General features: G+C 44.7%; 1 protein-coding gene across 1 annotated transcript in view; it reads right to left on the reverse strand.

The window, feature by feature from the left end:
* Window positions 1-21779, reverse strand: part of LOC112117076 (growth factor receptor-bound protein 10) — a 193279-nt gene extending 171500 nt beyond the window's left edge. Inside the window, exon 1 of the mRNA XM_026654111.1 lies at window positions 21356-21779. The gene's annotated coding sequence lies outside the window, so the exon portion shown is untranslated. The remainder of the gene's footprint in view (window positions 1-21355) is intronic.
* Between the last annotated feature and the right edge of the window lie 2970 nt (window positions 21780-24749).

Raw genomic sequence — 24749 nt, forward strand, 5'->3', positions numbered from 1 at the left:
TGCCCTCCCCTGCAGCACATTCAGTACTCTTTTCTGTACCCCTCCGCCCAAAAAAAAAACCTCTGTCCGCATAGTCCTTTCCACTTTCCAGGACTTCTTGGTTTCCCCTTCACTCCAGCCCCTCGGACAACTTTCAAAATGATAGCGGGACCTACACACAGCTCTGAAAGTCTGCCCTTCCCTGCTACCTCCTTTTCCACCCAAGCGCGCGCGCGTGTGTGTGTTGTGTCTTGTGTAATAAAAGCAAAGTTTTTGAACGGTAACTCATCTTTATTTGTTTCCTACAAATTGAGATAGCAGGCACTACCAATACATACACAAGCAGTTTAATCATTTGCTTACTGGAACGTAAGGCCCCAAATGTCAACATTGCTTCCTAGGAAAACTACATGTAATGCAACATTGCAGCACCAAATCACAGAGATATACATTAAATAAATTTTTAAATTAATGGAGATATCCTATCTCCTAGTACTGGAAGGAACCTTGAAAGGACATCGAGTCCAGCCCCCTGCCTTCACTAGCAGGACCAAGTACTGATTTTGCCCCAAATCCCTAAGTAGCCCCCTCAAGGACTGAACTCACAACCCTGGGTTTAGCAGGCCAATGCTCAAACCACTGAGCTATCCCTCCCCCCAAACATTACTGGTTCTCCTTTTCAAAGGGTTGCCTCAAAGCCTCCCTGATTAGAATTTCCCCACTCTGGGTCCCTCTGATAGCTCTGGTATCTAGCTGCTCAAAAATCAACAGCCAAGTGGTCTGCCTCAACACTCCACCCCTAAGCAAACCTTTCACCCTTAACTTCACAAAGATTATGCAACGTACAACGTGTGGCTATGACCATGGATTATTATCCTCATTGAGGTCTAACCTGCCATAAATGCATCACCAGCGCACCTTGAATCTGCCAAAGGCACATTCCACTGTCATCCGGCATCTACTCAGCCTGTTGAACCGGTCCTTTCTGCTATCCAGGTTTCCCGTGGAAGGTTTCCATGAGCCATGGCTGTAAGGGGTACGCCAGGTCTCCCAGGATCACTATGGGCATTTCAACATATTGGACTGTGTGCACCTCCACAGTTAGGGAAACCCATTTCTACAAAGCCATCCGCTATTTCACGCACATTTCCCAGAGTCACAGTCCTTCGTAGCAGTATGCAATTAATTGCCCTGCACACTTGCATTAACGCAGCCCCAACAGTCGACTTCCCAACTCCAAATTCATTTGCGACCAACTGGTAACAATCTGGAGTCATCAGCTTCCACACAGCATTTGCCACACGCTTCTCTACCGATGGACACCAGAATGAGAGCTGCCCTTGTGCCGAAGTGCTGGGGTGAGCTCCACACACAGTTCCAAGAAAGTAGTTTTCCGCATCCGAAAGTTCTGTAGCCATTATTCGTCATCCCACACCTGCATGACTATACGATCCTACCATTCAGTGCTTGTTTCCCGAGCCCAAAAGCAACGATCCACCCTCTGCAGCTGTTTCGTAAATGCCAAAAGCAATCTAAAGTTGCTCCTATCCATATCACACAGCATGTCAGGCAACTGGGAGGCTTCTTGACAGTTATCAGAGCATAGGAGAGCAGTGCGGGATCCATCCCTTCTCACAAAAATGCCAGGGTGCACAGCAAACAAGGACCACTGAAAGATACCACGAAAAAAAAGCTGGAAGCCCATGGAATGCTGAGACAGAAAACAACGCATCAAGGAACACTGAGCCCAGTCCCAAGATGCACCGCAATCCGCTCCGCCTTCCCACAAGACCTAGCGGCAGAAGGTGTCGAGCTGGATTGTGGGATAGGTACCCACAGTGCACTGCTTACACTGTCAATACTAGTGCCCCAAGTGTGGACACGCTCTGCTGACAGGGAGTGCATGAGAACATGCAATACCAATTTTTATTATAGCACTTTTAGTGTCAACATAACTTTTGGTCAACAGAACTCTGTAGTGTAGACAAGGCCTACTACAAGTTTACTACAATTATTTCCCTCACCAATAACCAAGCAACTGTAAAGCTCAAACAAAACCTATCTGACAAGACATTTGCACCAAGATGCGGTAATGAAGAAGTTAGCAGCTTTAGGCTGAAATAGGTGAGTGATTAAAGAGAGGGGTTTATAGTGAAAGTAAGTTTGCAACCTTCACTATATGTTTCCCATCTCCTACATACAGTTATCTGATGACAGAGTATTGTTATAGCAACATAACCATCAGCCAATGCCCCTCAAGCATCAGATTTTTTAAGGGTGGCTCTGTGCTTAAAGAGGAGATGGCACTTTAGAAAGTGAGCAATTTTTGCAACTGTGCAATAGAGCCACCATTTGAAGCCAGAGAAGGGGAGGATGGGGGAGGGGATGGGGGAGGAGAAAGAGACAGTTACTCTGACGCTAGAGGTATTTCTAGGAATAAATTCAATTACATGCTTAGCTACAATACAGAAACTACTGCGCACAGACACAAGCTTAAACCTGCTGTCAGAGGTATTTGAAAGGCATACAGACCAGGGCATCTTCTTCTAGAAGTCTGAAGGTGCACTAGGAAACACGTCACCTGTATTGGGCTATTCCAGTACCACACCAATCAACCGGAGAGGTGGGCCGGGTGGCAAGTTTCAGTCCTCCCCGTCTATTGCTAATGCACATTACTACTGTGTGTCAGCCGATAAGCAGCAAGTGTCTAAACTTAGCTGCTACAGTCTGTTCAGATTTTGTTGGGGTTTTTTTTGGCAACAATCAAGTACTGGACTTTATCCACAGTTTCTCCCCAAATTGCATTCATTTGTTCTTTATGTATAAAAAGCCTAATGGAACATTTGGGGCAATCAACTTTATGTAATTAGACAGAGCTGCAGGCACCAACTTTAGCCAACTCGATGTCCCTAGAGTGTGACAAATTTCTCTCTCAGGAGTTCGATTTTGCAGCCACCATCTGCATCAATGAATCTATGTCCCAAGTTAGAGCCTGCAAGTCTTGCAAATTTAGTGTTCCTCAATACAAGACTTTAGTTCAGCCTTCAATTATGGAACTGGAAGTTATTTAACTCGCTCTGGTTAGTTTAAGGGAAGCCTTATGATAACATCTAACTTAAAATTAATTTTGAAACTCTATAATGTAAGTCAACAATTTGCCATCTTCTACTATTGGAACATTCCAAAATCAATTAAGATACCATTTTGGTGGGGGGGGGGGGGGGGAAAGGGGGCACAAAAACAAAAAAAATCTAGCAAATTTGTTTCCAACGATACTTAATGCAGTTTTTCCTCCAAGGACTAAATTGCTTTCATGGCGCTAAGATCTAGATATCATTATATAACCATTAGATCCTCAACAGCACAAAACATTTCTGCTCTCGGATCAAGAGTCCAATGATGTACTGAGCTAGCATACACAAGACTGAGGCTAGTGGCAGACTCCGTACAGTAGTACTGAAGCCTAGAAGAAAGCGCTACAGCCTTTCACTATCTAGTAACAAGCTTTTGAATTAAGCAAGACTAAAGGCTTGTCTACACTGGCAATTTACAGCGCTGCAACTTTCTCACTCAGGGGTATGAAAAAACACCCCCCTGAACACAGCAAGTTTCAGTGCTGTAGAGCGCCAGTGTAGATAGTGCACCAGCACTGGGAGCCATGCTCCCAGCGCTGGTAGCTACGCCCCTCGAGGCGGCGCTGTGACCACACAAGCCACGTTAAAGCGCTGCCATGGCAACGTTTTAGCATTACCAGTGTAGACTAGCCCTTAGGCACTGTTCTCTGCTCTGTCACTCACCATGTGACCATGGACAATGGGATTTGAGGGATAAGCCTTGGTAAAGTAACTTGAAAACCTATGGATGCCAGTCACTATTATTTCTAGTGGTGTCAATCTATCTGAAAATGTGTTGAGCCAGTCACAACAAGTTTTTCCATTTCACGGAGTTTAAATTTTTCCACCTTTTTGTGCATGCTAGACATTTTTGTTTATCCATCACATTGCGTGGCAACCCTGGAATTCCCTGCTGGTCAAAATGCCACCATAGCGCAGGACATGACAAACAAACATTTATTCCAAAGTGACACCTGTGGTTTAGAAGTGATTGAACTAAAGCCAAGTCTTAGATGTGAATTAGTTGCCTGCCTCACAAGTAGGATGTTTACCATATGTGCGGTCTGAATACTTGTCTTTTTAACTTGATACTTGTACATTTCTAATGTTTCCTAAACATTTAAGAGGATATGAGGCAACAGCCACCTTGAGGAAGTTAACTTCCACAAATCGGAACAGGATTTCAAGCAGTTCAGGAGACAAAAAGAGGCTCCAGAAGTCAAATGGAGACACTACTCAGACAAAAACAAGGGGACAGTATTTGGCACCTTATTTTTCTGAAGAGATCTGCTCTGTGTGTTTTCTGAGTCAAGATCTACTTATCTTCTGGATAACCCACCATCACCACCACACCCCCGAACAATACTCTCGTTACTTCTTAGCCCTATTTCACACTGTAGAGTCAAGTTTGTTCTTCTACCAGTGATGGAAGATAATCTAAGTCAGTTTCATAACAGAAATTTAAGTGTTCCCTTTCTCTCACTCTCCCCCAACCCTCTTCCCATCTCTCTCCTGCTGCTGCAAGAGCCCGCATGACCAGGGGAGACAGCGAAGCTAGTTGCACAAAGCTGTCAAAATGCACAAAACTGATTCTAAGGGAAAGTCTCTAGTCTATCCAGTCACCTTAGATATTATAACAGGCAAAACAAAAACAGATAGAAGTGTAATTTTAAATCAGTGCTCATTTAAATTACAACTCCAGGCTCAAATTCAGTTTCATATCTTCAGTGTACCCATGCTACAACCCTGAGCTAATAGTAAAGCAGTGATCTGACCTGCAGCATACTTTCTACTGGAAATATGGCGAGGAGAAAACTTGGGGAGACTTAGCAGTTCTGGAATTTGAAGATGGCCATCTTTACTTATAATATAAGAAAGATTAATCAGAGAAGGGCACATTGACCATAACCATCCATCAACCCTTATTAGAACTTCATTTTCAGTTTATTATAGTAGGGCACAAATCTATAGCTGGGGGTCAGTTCCTGGACGTAGAACCTCAAGACTGCTATGCATCAGTTGCTACAATCAAGGTCTCTTTACTACCTGAAAACAATTCTAAACACAAACTGAAGAGACTGTATTGAGAAGCTACTCCTGTGGCTTAGTCTGTATTTGAAACATCAGCATCTTCCATAGAGGTGATAAAGGAATCAACAGAAGGATACAGCTTGGATAAAAAAAGAAAAAAAAAATGTATTCAAGAACTTTCAATGACTTCCGTGTTGCCATAAGTTGAAACTGCATATCCGCTCTAACTTGCTGAAGTACTATACATAGTCAACCTTCCTGTATGGATGTGAGCAGGACTCTTATTATAAAAAAGGGACATAGATAACTCAGAACATTCAATTTCGGAATTACAGAAGAACGTTAAAAATTAGCTGGATAACCCAAACCATAAATGATGAGGTGAAAAGGATGAACTTTGAGAACACAATTACTGCAGACCTTAGGCAGAAGAGTAACTTTCTGCTGACCTATTGCTCGTGGATTGAAGAGCAACTTTTACTATCAGGCAAAATCACAGGCAAGTCAGAAAGAGGGAAAGAGTCAGCTACATCAAACATCAACAGATGGACTAGTATCCACAGGAGAGTGAATGATTTATAATTCTGCCACAAATGTGGGCGATGTGGACTGCAACCTTCCAACCTCCATAATAGAGGCCTCACTTGAGCAGAGAGTGTATCCTCCATGCAACAGACTTCCCTGCTGCAATGTGACTATATTACTATTCCTTTAAGTCAAAACTAGCTGAATGCCCCCAACTAACTTTTTAAAGGTAAAGCACATTAGACGCAAGTTAACTATCTTTGAAGTGTTCTCTCGTTAGATACCACTGGTACACCCTGGTTTGCTAGAGATCTGATAATGCATTGTTACGATACTAAAAAATACAGCTTGCATTAAGGGTTCTGGTACTTCACAATAATGCCTCCTGGGAACAGCCGGGGGGGGGGGGGGGGGGAAGACACTGTTCAGAGAAATAATTCTGACTCCCATTTTTCTCCCTGCAAGCTTCCAACACAGTTATTCTGAGGGCCCATTCAGCATTACTTTACTGGACATGTCATGGGTTGCATATACCCCACGCTGGCTCAGAAACCAAGGGGTTAATGCAGGTACTGCAGTTCAATGCTGACTGGCAGCCTCACAGCGGCTGGGAAGACAAAAGGGCTGGGAAGCAGAAGCGTGGGGCCACTGCCAGAGGAGCAAGTAGGCTGGAGAAGGGAACCTGCTCAAAGGCAGCACCCTGAGAAGAAATGACTGGACCAACAGGCTGAAAAGCCTATAGAAACCAGGGGAGGTAGGAAAGAGCTCAGGGCATAGCTGGAGTCATTGAGTCCTGAATCTGCCTGTCTGGCTTCATGGCCCTGATTTGGACCCCAGTTGGAGGTGGCAGGCCTGGGTTCCCCTACCAATCTCCAGAGAAACTTATGAATTGAGTGGGTTTCCAAACCCCCTGGACACCAGGACCAGCTGACCCCACCAGAAATAAGGAGGAAACCCACACACCCCAGTGGGAGTCAGGCAAGGGGAGCAGACTACCCCAGCAGACTGAGTGAACTCTAGTGCAATGTTCTGCCTGGCCAGAGGGGATGCTGTAGTATTGACTCACCAGCCCACAGCATAGTTATATTTGGGCTTAAACATTCCAGCCCAAGTGTCTATACAGGCATGCACACAGAAAGGGGAGCTATGCAGTATACCATGTGATGAGTGACTGGGAATTGAAAGGCAGTTACCTAATGGTACCATTGGTCTTTACAGAGCATGGCATATGCACCATGAGTTCGATGGCTGCAGAGTTCAAAGCCGGAGTGACAGTCCCCACAGGTAGGGCACACCCATGCACTAGCAATGCTCTGAATCTGAGAAGCAGATTCTTTCCTTCTCTGATGCCAGTCATCAAAACACTTGATCCAGTCTACCTCACAAAGCCTCGCTCCATCTTCAAAAGCTGACTGCCAACCAGAGCAGTATTCTGCACTCCTTTCCCCCCATCATCTACAGAGATTCCAAAGGATACTAAATCATCTTTGCAAGCATCCAGAAATTTGCGCAGCAATCTGCCTCTTTTTCTAGACCCTTCGCGAGCTTCAGAGCACAACACTGTAATCCAGCATTCACTTGACATGTCCAAGCCACCCGAGGCTTTTCTTACTAATCACTATTCCCATGAATACCAGCACGATTTAACACTTCCACATTTCTCACCCTGTCATCTTATTTGAAGAATTTTACACAAGCATCTGATATGAAAACTGTTCAGTCTTTTGGTATGTTTGGTGTAAGTCATCCATGTTTCTGAGCCATATAGAAGAGTGGCTAAAACATCTCAAATACAGATTTCCACTTTAGTTTACAATTTTTTGTTGTCCCAGGCTCTGTATTGCAAAAGACCGAATTTTCTGGCTGCTTTGCTACTAATAAGCTCAGCATCAAGATCTACATTGCTCGTAACAGTAGAGCCCAGGTAGCAAAATTTCTCAGCATCCAGACAAAATACCATCTAAGGTGATATCTGGAACTGGTTCTGAAGAGCCTCGGTACATGATAAGTCTTCTTCAAGTTTACTGCTAGCCCAAAGATTTTGCATGAATCAGAAAACTTGTTAAGCTGTTGTAGGGCATCAATGCTATGACCCACAGAGGCTGCATCATCTGCAAACAATAGGTCCCTTGTGATGGACTCTCCTTCACCTTCGTTTTAGCTCTGAACCTTGCAACATTAAAGGAACCTCCATCATGTCTAGTGCTAAGATAGACACTTCTCAAATATCACGGAACGCATGTTGAACCAGGAATAAGAGGTAAATATTAAAATGTAGGAGCCAGTATGCAGCCCTGCTTCACTCCATTGCCGATGTTAAACGAGTCAGACTCTTGGTTTTCATACATTACAGATGCCTTCATGTCATTGTGTAAGAATCTCACAAGGTTTAGCAATATACATGGACAATCAAGCTTCTTCCAGACAATGTAAAGCCCTGACCGACTAACCATGTCAAAAGGCTTTTGTTAAATCTATAAAATACTCCTAGGGGAATTCTGTGCCACTGCGCATGCGCAGAATTTATATCCCCCACAGATTTCTTTGCTTCCTGCACCCATCGCTCCTCAACTGCAGGGGGAGGAATCACTATACAGGGAGCTGCTCCCTCATCCGCCCAACCCCTGTGCATCCAGAACCCCCACCCCCGACAAGCTCCACTCCCCCTGCACCACCTCAACAAGCCACCTGCACCCAGATCCCCACCCTACCGAGCCCAACCAGCTGCACCTGGATCTCCACCTCACTGAGCCCCACTCCCCCAGCAACAGGACCCCCCACTGAGCTCCCCACACCCAGATACCCTGCCAAGCTCTATCCACCCACACCCAGATCCCCGCTGCTGAGCCCCAACCACCTTCACCTGGACACCCCCCTGCAGAGTCCCATTACCCTTGCACCCAGAGCCCCTCCCCCCCAAGCCCCTGTGCATCCAGATTCCCCACCACCACCCCGCTCCTGGATCCCCGACTGAGCTCCCCCACACTGAACCTTCTCAACCCAAACCTGGACCACCCCCTAAGTCCCTCCACACTTGGATCCTGCTTTGCTGAGCCTGCCTGCCCGCACCTGGCACGGAGGGGCAGGGCACTGGGCTGTTTCTGGGGCAGGCTCGTTCATTGCACTGTGCCAGGGTTGGGTGCAGCCTCACTACTGAATCCATGTCCTGGGGGAAATGGGCTGCACAGTGATCTCCCACCTCTGTGCAGCCAGTGACCTGTGCTCCCCAATGGCAAGCTGGAGCCTCCACATTTAGAAGACAATTAAAATTTGCAGAATTTTAAAATATTGTGCACAGAATTTTTTGGTACAGAATGCCCTCGGGAGTAATAAAAGCCAGGTACAGTGGAATATGCTTCTCTCTGCACTTTTCCTGTAGGTGTCTTACAGAGAAGACCATGTCTATAATGGCCCTTCCCAAGCAGAAGCCACACTGGCTGTCAGGATAGCTTCTCTCAGTTAAAGTTTGAAGTCTTACACCGTATTCTTTTACCTGGATTTTTCCCACGATTTTAAGAGGAGATATCCCTCTGTGGTTATTATAATCACTTCTGTCTCCTTTGTTTTTTTTATAGAGTTGGATGAAAAACCATCCTTAAAAACTTGCAGAAGAGTTTTTCCCCACCCCCCCTTCCAGAGTAGCAATATCTCACGCAATCTTTGCAGCAAGTCTTGTTTGCGCATTTGTAGATTTCAGCAGCAGAACAGTCAGACCTGAAGCTTTGCTGTTGAGAATCTTTTTGATGCTTTGTTCAAGTTCCTCTAGTGTAGGTTTGACATCCAGCGAAGTCATAACTTGAAATCCAGGCAATTCATACAACACACGTTGGTCTACTACAGACTCCCTTGAGTATATATCATTTCACAGTGCTCAACCCACCTCTCCAGTTACTTCCCTTTACAAGTTATAATATTGCCATCCAGATCTTTCAGTGAAGCGGTCTTGTTTTTTATAATGCCCTCACACAACCGCCTACCGTCCCCTGCATCAGCCACCTTTGGATGCTGTCCCAGAGACCCAGCCAAAATTCTTGAGCACACCTCCTGGAATCTATTTGAACAATCTTATGAGCTTCTCTTAGGTTGTTGAGCGAATCATTAGTCACTAAGGATGCAGAAATCCTTAGATCATTCAAGGATTTATATTCCCCCATCTGTAGTAAGATCAGTTTTTCCTGCCACCTTTCCCCCCATTGCTCCTCCCCCTCTCCATGTAGCACTTCCAGTGGTCAGTTTTATGTACAGCTTACTTATAAGATCCCTATTGAGTTATGATTTACTAATTAGTTCATTATTGCTCATTACAGTCCTTCCAGAGCAGGTCTCCATGGGTTTACAATCCCAGAAACTGTCTACTTCAGATACATATTTGAAACTACAGGAGTCGGGTTTGAGTTACTGTTTTAAAAAAAAAATTCAAAGTATGCAGGATACTTTGGTTGTATTATAAGTGTAAATTTCTAGTCTTGATATCTTATAAAGCTTCTGTCCCCTCCAAAAAGCCACATATTTGAGGTTATTGAAGACAGACAAGTAGTATTTTCTTCTACCTTCTGCTGAAGTGTGGATAACTTCATAAGACCAGCTTAGAAATAAAAATAAAGAAATACTCTTCAACAATTCTTGGCATGAAGAAAGGAATTGTTCCATCTTTCTGTTAGTCCCTTACAGAATATTACACCAGTGCTTCTGTGGTGGCAATCAGCTTCTGCTAGGGCACTCTTTAGGTATATTTGAGATCAGAGGAACAAAAGGAACAATTAAGGCAGATGTTTGCCATCTATGATTCTCAAGTCATTGAGAGTTCCCAGTAAGCCAGAGCTACTGGACAGCAACATCAGGACTTTCTGGGATCGATTTCAAAAAAACAGATGTGCTAGAGCCTTCCCTGCCACTTGGTTTTGATCCTGCTCCCTCACAGAGTATTACACCAGTGCTCTTGTCTAGCACCACAACTCAATAGAGGAATGCAAAATGGATGGGGGAAAGTCGAAAAGCCACGGTCTATTGCAGACTGCTACAATTCTTTGGTGAACCCATGTTGGCTCTGACAGTTTCTTTTACTCCCTTTGACCACTGCCAACTAGTGTTTTAGGGCTGAAGTAACTTTACTGCCAACACAAAGAAAAAAAATCCCTATACTATTTAACGTTTAAGTAGTGTCTTGTCTCTTCACACTTCATGTGATGTTTTATGAAAAGCAAGTTTATTAAAAAGCCTGTGATTCACTTAGCAATTGAGAGCAGTATTTTGGCGATTTGTGGGAAGGGGTGAGAGTCTTGATACATACATATTTGTAGATACTGTATGCTTTTGGATAGCTTTGTACAAGACAGGTCCACATAAAGGTTTCCATGAACAGCATTAATACAATTGTCAAATGTTAGTTCACAAACGAAACGTGTGTATGAAAGATTGATATTGGACTTTGCATTAAATGGAGGGAGATTTACCTGATTGGAAAGACTGAGCTCTTTACACAGCAACAAGTGGTCAAAGCTTTCTCACCAGCTGGTGCTGAACTAGCAGATAAGCTGGCTAAAAGTTTCTGAAGAGATGTGCTGTTCACGTTTTCTTATAACCAACATTCAGGAAGCCTAAATTGCAGGTCTTCACTGCTTGTCTGTGCACTTACCCTTGCTTTGTTTTACCCAAGTAATAATTTGACAACTCAAGTCAAAAGTAATTCTGCATTTAAGGGAAAGAAAACTGACATTTGCTGACTTTACTGGAAGGGATGGTGACTAAAGAACCATGGCTATTTTCACACTCATTTCAGTAACAATAGTCCTAATCCAAGCAGGAGGGGCTGGTAATAGTACCTGGAAACAGTCTGTCCTACAACCTCTGAAAGGGCAGGAGAGCTAGAGGATGGGGCATGAAGATGAGATGGTGTCCAACTATAGCAGCTGGTAGGTCCCAAATTTGCTAAGTGATGCAACAAACATTTGTGCTTTTATTTGATTCTACCTATTACAAGATAACTCCTGGATGTGAACCATTTTACTGAACAGCAGTAGTGCCTCTTTCCAGCAAACCTAGAACCACAACCCTTTTCCACCCATGTGAAGGAAAAATTTTCATGAGGAACCCATTTCCCTTTCAACCAGCCAAGGGGGTTAAAATAAGTGGGTTAGTGATAGGAAGGTATGGTGCAAATAAGTCAAATTTCAGTGTCTTAAAGAAAAACATATATACTTATGCCAACATTATTCTAGTTACCTACTGTTACTTACATTACTAGAAGCACTAGGACTGTTACCTTCTATGAAGTTCTGACGCATCAAGAGTTTTAGTCTAGAATTCTGACAGGATTCAGCAAAAGTACCATCTGCAAAAGGGGGGGGAGGGGAAGTATGAGCCATAGCTATGGTAATCTTACTATAAAGACAAACTTGCACGACTGAGTTGCATGTCAAAGTGAGCTAGAGAAAAAAATTTTTTTTTAGTCTGGTTGGTAGGAGGACAGGTAGTCCTCCTCCGGGAAATAATGGCAGCAGACAATGCATCCAACTTTATCTTTGAGCCCAGTTTTCGAACTGGATTCCTGGAGTTCAGAATGCAAATACTAATTCTTGTGTCTACAATGGATTCCTAAATCCTTAGACATCGAAACCTGTCTTTAATTAAGTTTAGGAACGTGTGCGCAAAATGAGGCCTAGCCAGATTTCTATTGCAATGGATTAGCTTGCATATTACTCCACAGAGGCCTGCTAGCCCACCAACAGCATCAGAAAAGCTTGAGAATTCCACTTGGGTCTCCCAGCCAAGATAAAGCCTTAGCCAAGCTCCCCTACACACAGACACTAAATTCTGTGGCCTGTCTGGGTTGACTCCAGCTTGTTTGACCCAGCAGCGTGGCATTCATAAAACATTTATTTTTTTCCTGGTGGTTTCCCTCTTAGACTTGTCATTTCTAGATATTTTTGCAGTGGATTTTTTTGCTCTGACACGCTGAGGCAGAACTGACCTTAACCACTAGAGCTTGGACATAGACAAAAGTTCCTCTGGGGAACTTTACCAGCTTAATCGCTTCCAAATCCGCAAGCCATTCCATGTTAGCTAGAACTATATGCCATTTTAGCTTTGCAACAGAGCCTTTAAATCAGGTTAAATTGCTCCTAGATACTGTAAGACAACATCACAAGATGCTCAAAAAGGGAGGGTGAGATGACTCGACATGAAAGGCCTGAGAAATTCTAGTCTCTTCATGACCAGCTGGCTTTGTAATGACTACCAGCAGTTTTTCCTCCATTCGTAGGAAGAGAAACAGTTGCATATAATTGTGGCCTACAATGAAATCGTTCATGTCCAACTTATTCAAGACTAAAAGATTAGTACAGCACCACATTCTTCAATCCTGCTGATGCAGCAATTGGCAGAACCAGCACTATCTTATAATGCCGTGAGAAAGTTACCTGAACCACAACCCTGTTGTACTTTGCAAGTTTCATCATACTAAATATTTGATCTCTACCTACCATATAGGCTGCACGCCTCTAGTATCAGCTGTGCTATTCTTTGGAATTGCTCTTTTGACTTTAAAGCTTTGACATCATACTTTTTTTAATCCACCTTGATAGCAAGGATTTCAAAGCGTTTTCTGATCAGAATACACAACAAGTGCAATTCTCTTCCTGTAATATTCAGCCCAGTTTCAGTATCTCTATAAGGATTTTACTTTAGGAGCTTAATTTTAGGCTCCTTTTTTGGGGAAGTCTCGACTTTGTGGTTTCTTCCTTACTGTTCTTCCTATATATTCACACAAAGTGACCATTTGATTTATCTGGAGTGCTTTGGTATCAGAAGGAGGATGGAAGAACTATTTCCCAATATGTAAACAGTGTTGATATTTAGGCGTTATACCACACACACAAAACTCAAGTCTGCTGCTTGCTGGAAGCCTTCTATGATATTCTGCCCCCCAAGGAAGCAGCACACTTGATAGGATCTGAACTGCCTCTACACAGGAAAGAGAAGGGGTGTTAGGAAGACAGGGAGGAAGGGGGCTAAAAATTAGAATATGTACGTTACGCACCTTTCAGAAGATCTGGACAAACTGCCCATTAACAACTCCCACTAAGGCCGATCCCGTCTAAACTGCCACCTGTACCACACTGCAGAGGGTGTAAGCAGCAAGTAGCATTTGATCTCTTCTGTTGCTACAGCTGAGTTTTTAGCCTTCCTTCTCAACTCTCATGAAGCTTTCAAGCAAACAAAATGGGGCTCAAGTGAGGTATTGCTTAACCGTCAAGGGCTGTTGTCTATAGCAGTTTGTTAGAACATCCCGCTAAATAAAAAACAGTGAAAGCCTTTGATTCATGCAAGTCAAATACAATCATCACTGTCCTATTGTTTCTGATCAGTTTGAAAAGCCAGGTAGTTCCCTCCCCCCCACCCCCCCAGAAAGGCCATGACTATGGATAGGTCTAAACTTCAGCTAGACGCTTACTTCCCAGAAGAGCTAGACATCTGCTAGCTCTGCTTGGAGCTAGTATTCTAAAAATAGCACCTTGGTCAGGGGCAGCACAGGAAGCAGGTTGAGACAGCCTCCCAGTACATACTCAGGGCATCCGGGCAGGTTGGTACTTGGGCGGCTAGCCTGAGCCCCCCACCTGTGGAACCCCAAGCTTACACTGCTATTTTTAGCATGCCAGCTCAAGCAGAGCTAGCACGTCTACCTGCTCTGGGAAACATGCTTCTAGCTGTAGTGTCACCATTTTCAGACAACTAGAAGTCGAACAACCAGAAAGCTGAGTAAAATTCAGAACTTTTTTAAATGTACTTATTTGTCTGTTTCATGACTCCCTGGTGCTAAGAAGTTCGGTACCTTTAATAGAAGACAAAAGACAAATCCAAGTTGACACTATATTTCATGAGTTCTTGCAGGGAGGGTTTCTTAAAGCCACTCTTCATAAAGAGATTGAGACAGATCCTCCATCAAGACAGTGTGCAACAGCAGGTCTCGTGTAGTTTAGGCCCCGCAGGCAAGATCTGGGTGGGTCAATCTGGTAGATAAGCTCAGCGGCTGTCTAACTCCTCACAAAACAGCCCGGGGGAGGAAGCATAGAGATCCTTCACAGCCTTTAGCCTAATGGTTAGGGTGCTCAGCCAGGATGTGAGAGACCCTGGTTCAACTCCTCCCAGTGAGAAGAAGGGATTTGAACAGGGATCTACCAACCTTAGGGGTGAGCACCCAACCCACTGAACTACAGAATATTCTGATATAGGTCTGTCTCCATCACTCTTATTGAAAAGTAGAATATTAACTCATTAAATTGAGCTAGAGAGAATGAGAATCACTCTATAGTCCAGTGGGTGGAGCACCCACCTGAGAGATGGGAGACCCCAGTTGAAATCCCTCCTCATCAGGCAGAGGAGGAAACTGAACTGGGGCCTCCCACATCCTGGGTGAGTATCCTAACCCCTGGACTAAAAGTTATGAAGGACGTCCTCCTCCATCACCATTTTGTACAGAGTTAGGTGCCTAAGCTGCCTGACTCCAGGAAAGGGGTTCGCAGCTGTGGACTGCAAGTAGAGAGAGCATTGAACTCCACGAGAAGGGTGGCGTAAGGACACATCCTTTTCATCAGCATCTCCTATTGGCTAAAGTAGGCAGAGCCTCACCTAGCATGTTGCCTTTTGGGGATCACATTCTAAGGTGCCTATTTCTCCCTAATCTTTGTAGAGGAAGCCTAGGCACATAACTCAGGCTTTGCATATCCCATTGATTTTCCAGGCATCGAGAAGTTAAGCATTGCAACACCCCTTGTCACCAGACCATCATCTCTCCTCATAGTTGTGCTGCATCCGAATCCTGTCATTGGGAAATCTGTGTTCAAATGCTACGTCCACTGGCAATATGCAAAGTGAGTGCAAAATGCCACAGAGATACAGTGGGGGGGGGGGCGGGGGGGAATAAAGCAGTCTGACCCACTGAGAAGTCGCTTATTGATACAAGAACAATTGCTCTATAAAGTAGAAAGTCTTGAGTTATGACAAAGGGATCCTTTCACTTCTCAGGCGATGTTGGTAATATTAATAGTAATGCAGAAGAATCACTCAATGCACAAGGCACTTCTAGTTTGATAGGAGATAGCAGTAGAACATACAGTAAAAAGCAGTTAGCACCAAAACCCTCCTAAATGGATTTTATTAGCAGCATACAGTTGAGCTAGAACAAAGACCAAGTACCCAGTGATACTTTCCTGAAAGGCAGTAATCATAAGGCTAAGACATCAGGAGTTCCCCTTGCACAGTGTACTAAGCTTCTGAAATTTTAGCTTTTTACAAGTTTACATCTATGCATGTATTTTGACATAAAGGAACTACTGATTCCTCTTCTGGAATAATGTTCAAGAAATTAAAATGTTACCAGTATAGTAAGCGACACCATCAGAGTATTTAGCCTCAGTCCCTGTTCCCTTTTCCCCTTCCCAAAGTTTTAGTTAGGAGTGAAGGGTAGTTTTGGTGGGTGAATCTTAAAGTTCAATAGCTCGGTTGAGATGAGTTTCTGAACATTTTAGAGATGAAGTCAATAAGTTGCCTGAATTCTGACTTTTGCCCTTCACCTCTGGGATGTTTCAGAAACCAGTAACACTGACATTTTTAGGAGGATAGCTAAAAGTTAAACATTTTATATGCACCAAGGAAAGCATAAGAGAAAGGAGAGAGTTAAGTCATCCATCTGGTAAGGTTAAGGGGGAAAAAAGGGACTACAAAGGTATAGCAGGAGTGGAATGACGAGGCTTTGAAGCACCCAATTCTTTGCCAGCAATCAAAGGGTTTTCATATATGAAATATTCGAGCAAGCTGTAAGGCAGATTTCTGGAGACTCCATGTGATTCAGTCCAATTGCTACTTCCCAATGAAAAACACATTTAAGTTTTGAAGTTAGGCAAAACGTCATTTTAATTGCTCCACGAGCGGATAGTCTCTCTCTCTCTCTCTCTCTCTCTCACACACACACACACACACACACCCCCCTAGGTTCAAGGCAAGAGTTTCAGGTTTTTGTATAGTGATAGCAATCAGCACTTAAAAATTATCTGAAAGCTATTTAATGGGTTGATTTTTTTTTTTGAAAGCACCACTAAATTATGTGTGTTGTGAAACAATGAAGAAAATTATAAGTACCACTCTTAAAAGTGCCAAGGGTGCAGCTAAGATAGCAAAAAAAAAAAAAAAAAAAATAGAGTCCCTAGGTTATGGGCAAGAGAGACCCTATTAGATTACCAAACAGCACTGCATTTTCTCATCATGGTGATGTAATGGAAAGTGATATTGCAGAAGACTGCAGCATCATTCACTCCTGACTCAGTTACAGCCCTCAGCAACCACAAGCTCATATTCATAACATATCCTCATCACTACCCATGTTTACATTAGTCTTTTTACATTTGTGTCCCCGACGCCTACAGGACAGGAGTACTTTGGTCAATCTATTCAGCAAATCGGTTGAAGTATGACAACCACAACTGTTGCTTTGTAAGACAGTTTCATCCAAGCCTGTCAGAGCTTTGGATCTCAGTCTCCTTTTGCTCTCACTGGACGGATGAGCATTTCCTCCACAGCATGCTCAATACAGCTTGCCAGAAAAGTTTGATTTCCAATTTTTTCCTGCTGAGAGCTAGTAGAAACTGGCATCGATTTAGGTTGGGAAGAATCAGATGCCAGTTTACCAGTAGTTTAAGTAAACATATGTTTACAATTACCTCGTTCATCATGACCTACTTGTGTGGAGTTGCCTTTTTGGAACTAGTTCATGTTTACTGACTCTGGTCTCTGAACAAAGCTGAAACATTAAAATTTACTGTAACTGAGAGAGCCATTGTATCAGCACCCTGCTTGAAAAGTTAGGGCCATAGGATTCTGAGACATGAATCGATACACAATGCTAAGACAAACACTACACTGGGTTTCTCAGGGAAAGCTGCACTCTGAGTAGAGCCACAGTGTCTCCTGGCCCATGGTTAACCCTGGATAAGCAAGCATAAGCAATATAAATGACCCTCCGACATCTCCACAAAAAAAGTTCTCTTCAAACAGAAAGGAGGTGCAGATTGTGTTGTGTGCCAGCTGGTCCTTTGAAGAGCTGTATCTGCTCAGACTTGTCCCCAGCAGTCAAGAGGGGACATCTCATCCTACATTTTAAGCTACCTAAAGAGTAAGCACAAAGCAAGCTACCGCAAAGACCACAATAGTAAGACATTTCATAGGGTCAGACAGCTCAAATTTCAAAAGAATAGTTTCTTTGCTTTTCCTAGCTTAGGCGCTGATGGGAAAGAAATTCTTACAGGAAAAAAACCTTTATTTTTTAAATTGAAAACCAGTTCATGCATCCCTAGTAATAAATTAACATAGAGGGATAGAATGGAAATGCCAAGAAGTTAATACAGCAACACTACCACAACCCATTAAGTTATACAACATTACCAAATGGTCTTTAAATGTTTACCCAGTCTAACTTCAAGCAAACATTTTAAGTAAAGAAATCAAGTTTACAGCAGTTTTTACTAATCCAATGATAGCTTTACCTAGACAGTCAAATGATTGAGTACATCCAGAGTCCTACAAGTTCAAGTTAGTACAACCCCTTAAAGCCCTCCGGTATTACATTCCCTGGTATGACTGGCAAGGGGGCTTTGCTTTGCAACTCTCCATTCAGTTAGGGTCAACCACCTCAATATATACATATCTAGATTATTTGTGGTGTCTAAGGGGAAAGCCTCAGTGAAGCTGGTTGTGGCTCCCAGCCTAGAGCTGCTCTGCAGTATACCAGCTGCTAACAGTCTCCAATTGGACATCTGCTAGCTGGGGATTGTCAGATAACATCCTCCCCCTCCCTACCAGTGTTGCAAGGGCTGCTGGAAGAGATGGCACATGGCCTAGCTATACCATCTCTATGCCAGCTGGCGACTCCCCATCTTGGAAGAAACCTTCAGCTAAGGAGATCCAGCTACTTTTAGCCTTTACACGCCAGTGGACTGCAATTCAGGATCTGGCCCACAGTTCACAGGAAGACTTGTAGCAATTCTTGTTAGATTCAAAGTCATTTAAGTATGTATGACACAGGGTTGCAAAATGTTTGCTCTACATATGATTATACCAGCTGTGTTCTATGAACAGAACTGAACTACAGATATCCATTTTACATTTAGGTAATGCTTTCAAAATAAATACAAAAACACCACTGAAAGCAAGTCACACCTGGGTTAGAGGTTGAAAGCCAACATGCACAACAGTAGGGGAGAGGATATTTTGGCTGACAAAAAACAAGGAAACTCACTAGAATATCCAGCCAGAGCAAACAAGATCTACTTTAAGAACAAAGAGTGAAAATGAAGTACAATATTAGCAGGCGGGGAGAAGGGAAGAAACAATAAACTTCTGGCAAGTGTAGGGGTCTGCTTCCATACATTATCATTCAGAACAGATGTTATCAAACATTACTTTTTAGTCTGTTTGCTGTGAGTTGTGCTGCATATTTAAAAACTAGATTGAGCCAAGCAAGTTTTGATATCAAAGATTAAGTTTATTCATTAGACTACAACTGTATATCTTGAGACCAAAGGCAAGAGAAAGAGAGGAATATGCTTCTTGAACAGCCACATCTCTTCCATTCAGACCTTGCTAGGGAATTTATGTGTATGTTCTGAGCATTCTGGATGTCCCTTCACTCCTCTTCCCCCTATCTAAACGAACTCGACTGAAGCAACAGTCCAGGCTGTTATTTACACCATTTAATGTTTCAGGCACACTTCCTTCTTCCACTCAGGTTGTCTAATCTCCATACTTTTTTTTTTTTTTTAAACCTGTCCTCATAACTCACTCCTTTTAATCCTGGGATTAGCCTGGTTGCCCTCCTCTGTACCTTTGAGTGCTGTAAGTGCAACTAGCCCATGAATTTAAGAATAAGTCAAACTGAAATCTTATAACTGCTTACTGATCTCATCTCCTACAGAAGCTTTGTTCAAAAGAAGATCATTCAAGCACCTCTGTGAAGCGATACAATTTCACTTGACTATTAAGTTCAATTTTAGAAATTTAACATTCCACTCCCACCCTCTTCACTGTGCCAATTGTTGTTTCTCACTTTACATGAGTAAAATCATGAACAAGCACAGAATTGCTCTGTGAACCTTGATCAGTATTGCTTTGACATACCAGCAACATATGTTCCCAGTTCAACAAATCAAAACATTTTACACAAAACACCACTGCAGATAGAGTGGTGCTCCCAAGTGCTGAATCAGCACTTTCCATACTACTTCTAAAATAAAATGTTATGTGGATTTTAAGGGGGAGGAAGGGGAAGGGAAGGGGGGGGGGCTGGCAGTTTAAATCCGTAGCAAAAGAGATTTTGCAATAGTGCATCTGCCGACCCAATTAACTGCAGACTTTCTTTTATAAAATGATAGTTTAGGTCCCAGTTTGCAAAATGGCAAACAATGTATAAAAGGGGAGTCCATGTGGAACAGCTTTCTGCTGCTCTACCTCCAATCATGAGTCTGAAGTGGGGGAGGACAAGAGGGAAGAAGGTAAAAACCTCTCCCTCCAACCCAAGTCTTATTTTACACATAACAGGTTACAATAAGCTACCCGATATTACCCAGAAGCCAACAAAATGCTGTCCCACACCAATGTTCAAATATTCCCCTTACTCCCAAATACTTGTTTTTGCAGCTACCATCACAGATTTACAAAACAGAAAAGAAGGAAGGTGGCAGCATCCAGGAGTGGCACTTTTGTGAACTGTCCTTTGCCTCAGTCTTCTTGCCGAAAGAGAAAAAAAAAATGCAAGGAATAGGATTTCAGACCTAAACTTTTAATACCTCTAAGAAAAGCAGAGCAAAAGAAACAGTTTAGCTTTCCTCAGACCCTAAAAGCAGCTGCAATTCCAGATAAATACTTGGAAAGTGCAGGCTAGTAAGTACAGCAGCCCCCTAGATCTGGTGCAAATGGAAAATCAGGCTGGGAGAAGAACTATGTTCACAGATGGATTAAGAATAGGACTTATTCTGTGGCTCAAGATCCCCTCTGATCGCTGCAACCCAGCCTCCCCCCAACACGCTTTTCTTTAGGGCTTGAAAGGATCTCACGTCTGACAACGAAATGGTTCAAATACGTGCACAGGCTCAATGACTCCCCCAAGGGGCTAATAAAGGTCCAAACGAGGAGAGAAAAGAGAACACAGCAAATTACTAACAACTGATTCGCAGCATTAAACTCGCCTGAAGTCTTGTCACTCGGGGGGAGGGAGGGGAGAATGGAAAGTGGTTCCAGTTTTCCAGCCCGGTTTAATTGGGAAGTTTTGAAAGTGACCAACTAAATCCGAAGCCGGAGAAAGAACTGCACACTCCTCCCCACCTCCCTCAGCTCTAATCTCGGCTACTAAGGACCCAGCACACAAGCTCCCTAGCAGTTCTATATATACGCACAGGCGTGCTGTCCCCTTGCAATTTATCCCCATTGCCTCTGGCGTCCTCCCTCACCCCAGCCTGGTCTGGGGCGGAGAGGGAGCGCCTAAGCCAGTGCATTTTGCATTTGCAGTCTTGGACCTTTCTCAACAGTTTGCTCCTGCAGACTGTCCAACCCCCCCGAGATTCCTCCGCTTTCCCCCTTGCAAGAGACGCATGCAGGATGTTACATGCTCACCCCAAAGTGGCTGGGGTAAGCAATAAACCTTCGCCCCCCGATTCTCTTACCTGCTGCCTGCGGTTCCTCTTTCGCCCTCGTGGCCTCCCTCCCGCTGCTCAGGACACCAGCGCTGCCCCCTCCCCCTCTTGAGAGCTTCTCTGTGCGTCTGGCTCCTTCTGTCTCGCACGCTCCGATCAAGTTTTGTTGCTGTTGTTCTGGTGGGGCCGGGAGTAGAGCAGGCAGCGGGGGATGCAATGGGGAGACGGGGTATCTTTGGAGTGGGAGAGGTGGAAAGTTAAACTCCCAGCGCACACGCCAAAAAACTATACGGTGCGGGGGGGAATTTGCAAAGAAAACTTCTGCCCGTGCTGCTGCGCCTGAACCGCTGCTGCGGATCCTGCTCCCGCTCCCAGGTTCCTGGTATTAACACGGGGCTACGTGCCCCTGCCACCGAGCTCTTGCTTCGTACTCAGCTGACTCTCCAGCTTAGGATGCATCATCTCCACCGTCCCCCTCCCCCTTTAATAGGCTTTAAACCCACCTCCCACCCCGGCACCGCCTCCGCTGGCTCCACGCAGCCGCAGCCCGAGCCATTCCACGCCCCAGCCCAGCCGCCTCCCCGCCCAGCCGGCCGCGGGCCGGGGAAGGGCAGCGAGCTGCTCCAGTGCGTCCCGCTGGAGTTCTCCCAGCCCGGTCCGGGGTTTGTTTTCCAGCCTCGCTGCTCCCGCGCCAACCGTCTGCCAGCGTCCCTCGAGCCCGGCTGCAGACGGAGCTGCTGTTCCTGGCTAGTCGCTGTGCGGACACAAACGCGCCCTAGGTTTGCCCGAGCTCAGCCACTTGCGCCCCTGCTCCCAGGCCCGCTCACAGTCGCGCCGCTCTGGTACGCCACAGACACGTGTGCGTACATGCTGGGCTGCAGCCTGCACCCGCCACTAAAGCCGTCCGCACACAGACACGCACCGAGCCCAGGCTCACTTGCATTCCGCCACACACGGTTTCAGACTCACACTTACCCACCCAGCGCAGCCTCTCACACTTCTGTCACACTCAGACACTTGGCTCTGGCAAACCCACAGCTATGCATTGCTGCCAATCATCCTCCTTACACTGACTTTGCACACGCATGCACTGTGCTCACCTACTCTCACCATCACCACTTACACACACCTTGCACACTCACTGTTCACTCTCACCATCCCTGCTTACACACACACCTTTCTCATGTATATTGTGCCGACAGAAATATTCACACTCACTGGGATGAGGCTTGCCCAATGGATGGTAATGCTGTTTCACATTTAGACCAGGTAGAATGAATGCAAAAACAGGATAGCTAGATTTGTGCTCTGCAAGAAACTGAGTGTCGTTATTAATGGAAAAGGAGGTTGAAGTGCTGCTGTGCAAACAAAAAAGCCAAAAAATGCACCAGTAACAGCCGGAGTGGCTGCACCAGCTGGGATTAAATGGACCAGGCCACACTTCTTAGCATCTATGCAAAATTATACTAATTAATGACAATAAAATATTGAGAAGGGATATTCAATCTTGTATTTCAGCCCCTAGAAAAGTCACGTTTTCTTTTTTAAGATTACATTATGGTTTTGGTCTGACTTGATTTTTGAACTCTCATTTCCCATCTTTACTGGATGTTACAATTCATTTTTGCCAATGCTTCAAAATTTATAAAGGTGATTTTTGCCCCCACTGCAAAAGCTTTCACCCCCACATCTGCCCATCACCTGCCCAGCAATTAATTCTGCCCCCTGATGGCCATCAATTTTGCCCCACAGGAGTTTTGCCCCCCGCCGCCTCACCGCTGTTCCTTCTGTATTTCTTGCAGCTCTTCATCCACCTCTCCCAGGACCAAAGCAGAGGGCTGTAGCTAGGTCCCCTTCTCCTCTTTCCAGGGTTGAGGGGAACAGCTTCAGGGGTTCTTCACCACTCCTGCACCTTTGTAAGCCAGGTGTTGTAGGGAGGCAGACAAAGAAGAGCCAGCCCATAGAAGGGGAGGGAGAAGTGGAGATACCTTAAGTGGCTAGCTTCTTTCTGCTCCTTCTCCCTCCCACCTGTGACAAATGGGGTCACCTCCTGGGAGGGGGGAGAGCTCTTCTTGCTGCTGCTCTGAGTGGATGCTCTTCCCCAGGAGGTGGGATAACCAGCCAATCAGAGGGGGTTCCTCCAAGGAGGGCTCACATTAGCCCTGTCATTGCAAAGCTGCAACCCAAGCCAAACTTGAGTAAAAATGGACAGAGTTAAAGACTCTGCAATTTGTAACTGTTAGAGATCAGAGGGAGGCCTATGTAGGGGCTGATTGTGCAACATACACCAACAGTAGGGTTCTTGTCACCTTCAGAAGCATCTAGTTCTGGCTACTATCAGAGACAGGATACTGCACAAGAGGGATTACTGGTGTGGTGCACTATGGCAATTCTTATGTTCCTGAGGTCCTGGGGCCTGGACACTACAAAGGTGTTGGAGAGGCCCTGCAAGGACTCACAGCCATGATTGGATCTTTATATTTTGCCAGTTGGTCTTGGCCACCTGTAACAACCCACTCAAAGTACAAGCAGAACCTCAGGTCAGCAGGTCTCAGCACTACAAGGGGCAGAAGTCCTACTTCCTGTGGGCTGGCTCCACCAGAGGGATATTACCAGCTGCCTGATCAGCAGAGAGCTTTTTTGAGGTGCAGGGGGAGGTGAGAGCAGCAGCTAGAGGAAATGTGAAATGTTTGTAAGATGGCATGCCTGGGGTTGGGGTGTGGCTTGGATGGATGGTTACAGGGGACAGGAGGTCTTTAAAGGAGCAGAATGATGGGTGAGTAGGAAGGGTTGGACAGTGATAGGGGACAGGGATCTGGAAAGAGATTCTAGTGTGTTAGAAATACACATGTAAACACACTTTGTACATATTGTAGGACATATTTCCAAACACGATGTATGCATAACAAGTAACTAACTACACGACCCCTTTTTTTCCCAACCTTCTCTGCCCATCCTGTTTTCATTCTGTATTCTCACTTCTTTCATCACCACCACCATTTATGCCACAGAGAATGTGCCTGTCTATCTGATCTGTGAGACACATAGCATGCTGTGTGTCCTTGGAACAATTCATGGTAACAGAGACTGCAGGGGAGCCTTTATAAACTGGGCAGCCCCTCCACTCTCTTGGATTCTCAAGCACTCCCCAGGGCTCTCACACACTTGTAATACTTATAACTCTTCAGCAGCAGGGGTCCTTGTGCATTTCAACTTCACCTATTACCAGGGCTGCACTGGCAGCTCCATGCAATCCAAAGAATATTTTTAAGTGGCTCACATGTTGACAAGTAATCTGTGGAACTGAGAAACGGCTCTTCCAAGGAATCCAGGGGTATCCCCCCTAAGGAAACTTTTAACGTGTGTGTGCACGCGCATGCCATTTGGTGCAATCTAGTGCATTCTAAAGGTGGGAGGGGCAGAG

The sequence above is a fragment of the Terrapene carolina genome, unplaced genomic scaffold, assembly GCF_002925995.2.
Source record: "Terrapene carolina triunguis isolate 2854851 unplaced genomic scaffold, T_m_triunguis-2.0 Scaffold180, whole genome shotgun sequence".
NCBI classification, from domain to species: Eukaryota; Metazoa; Chordata; order Testudines; family Emydidae; genus Terrapene; species Terrapene triunguis.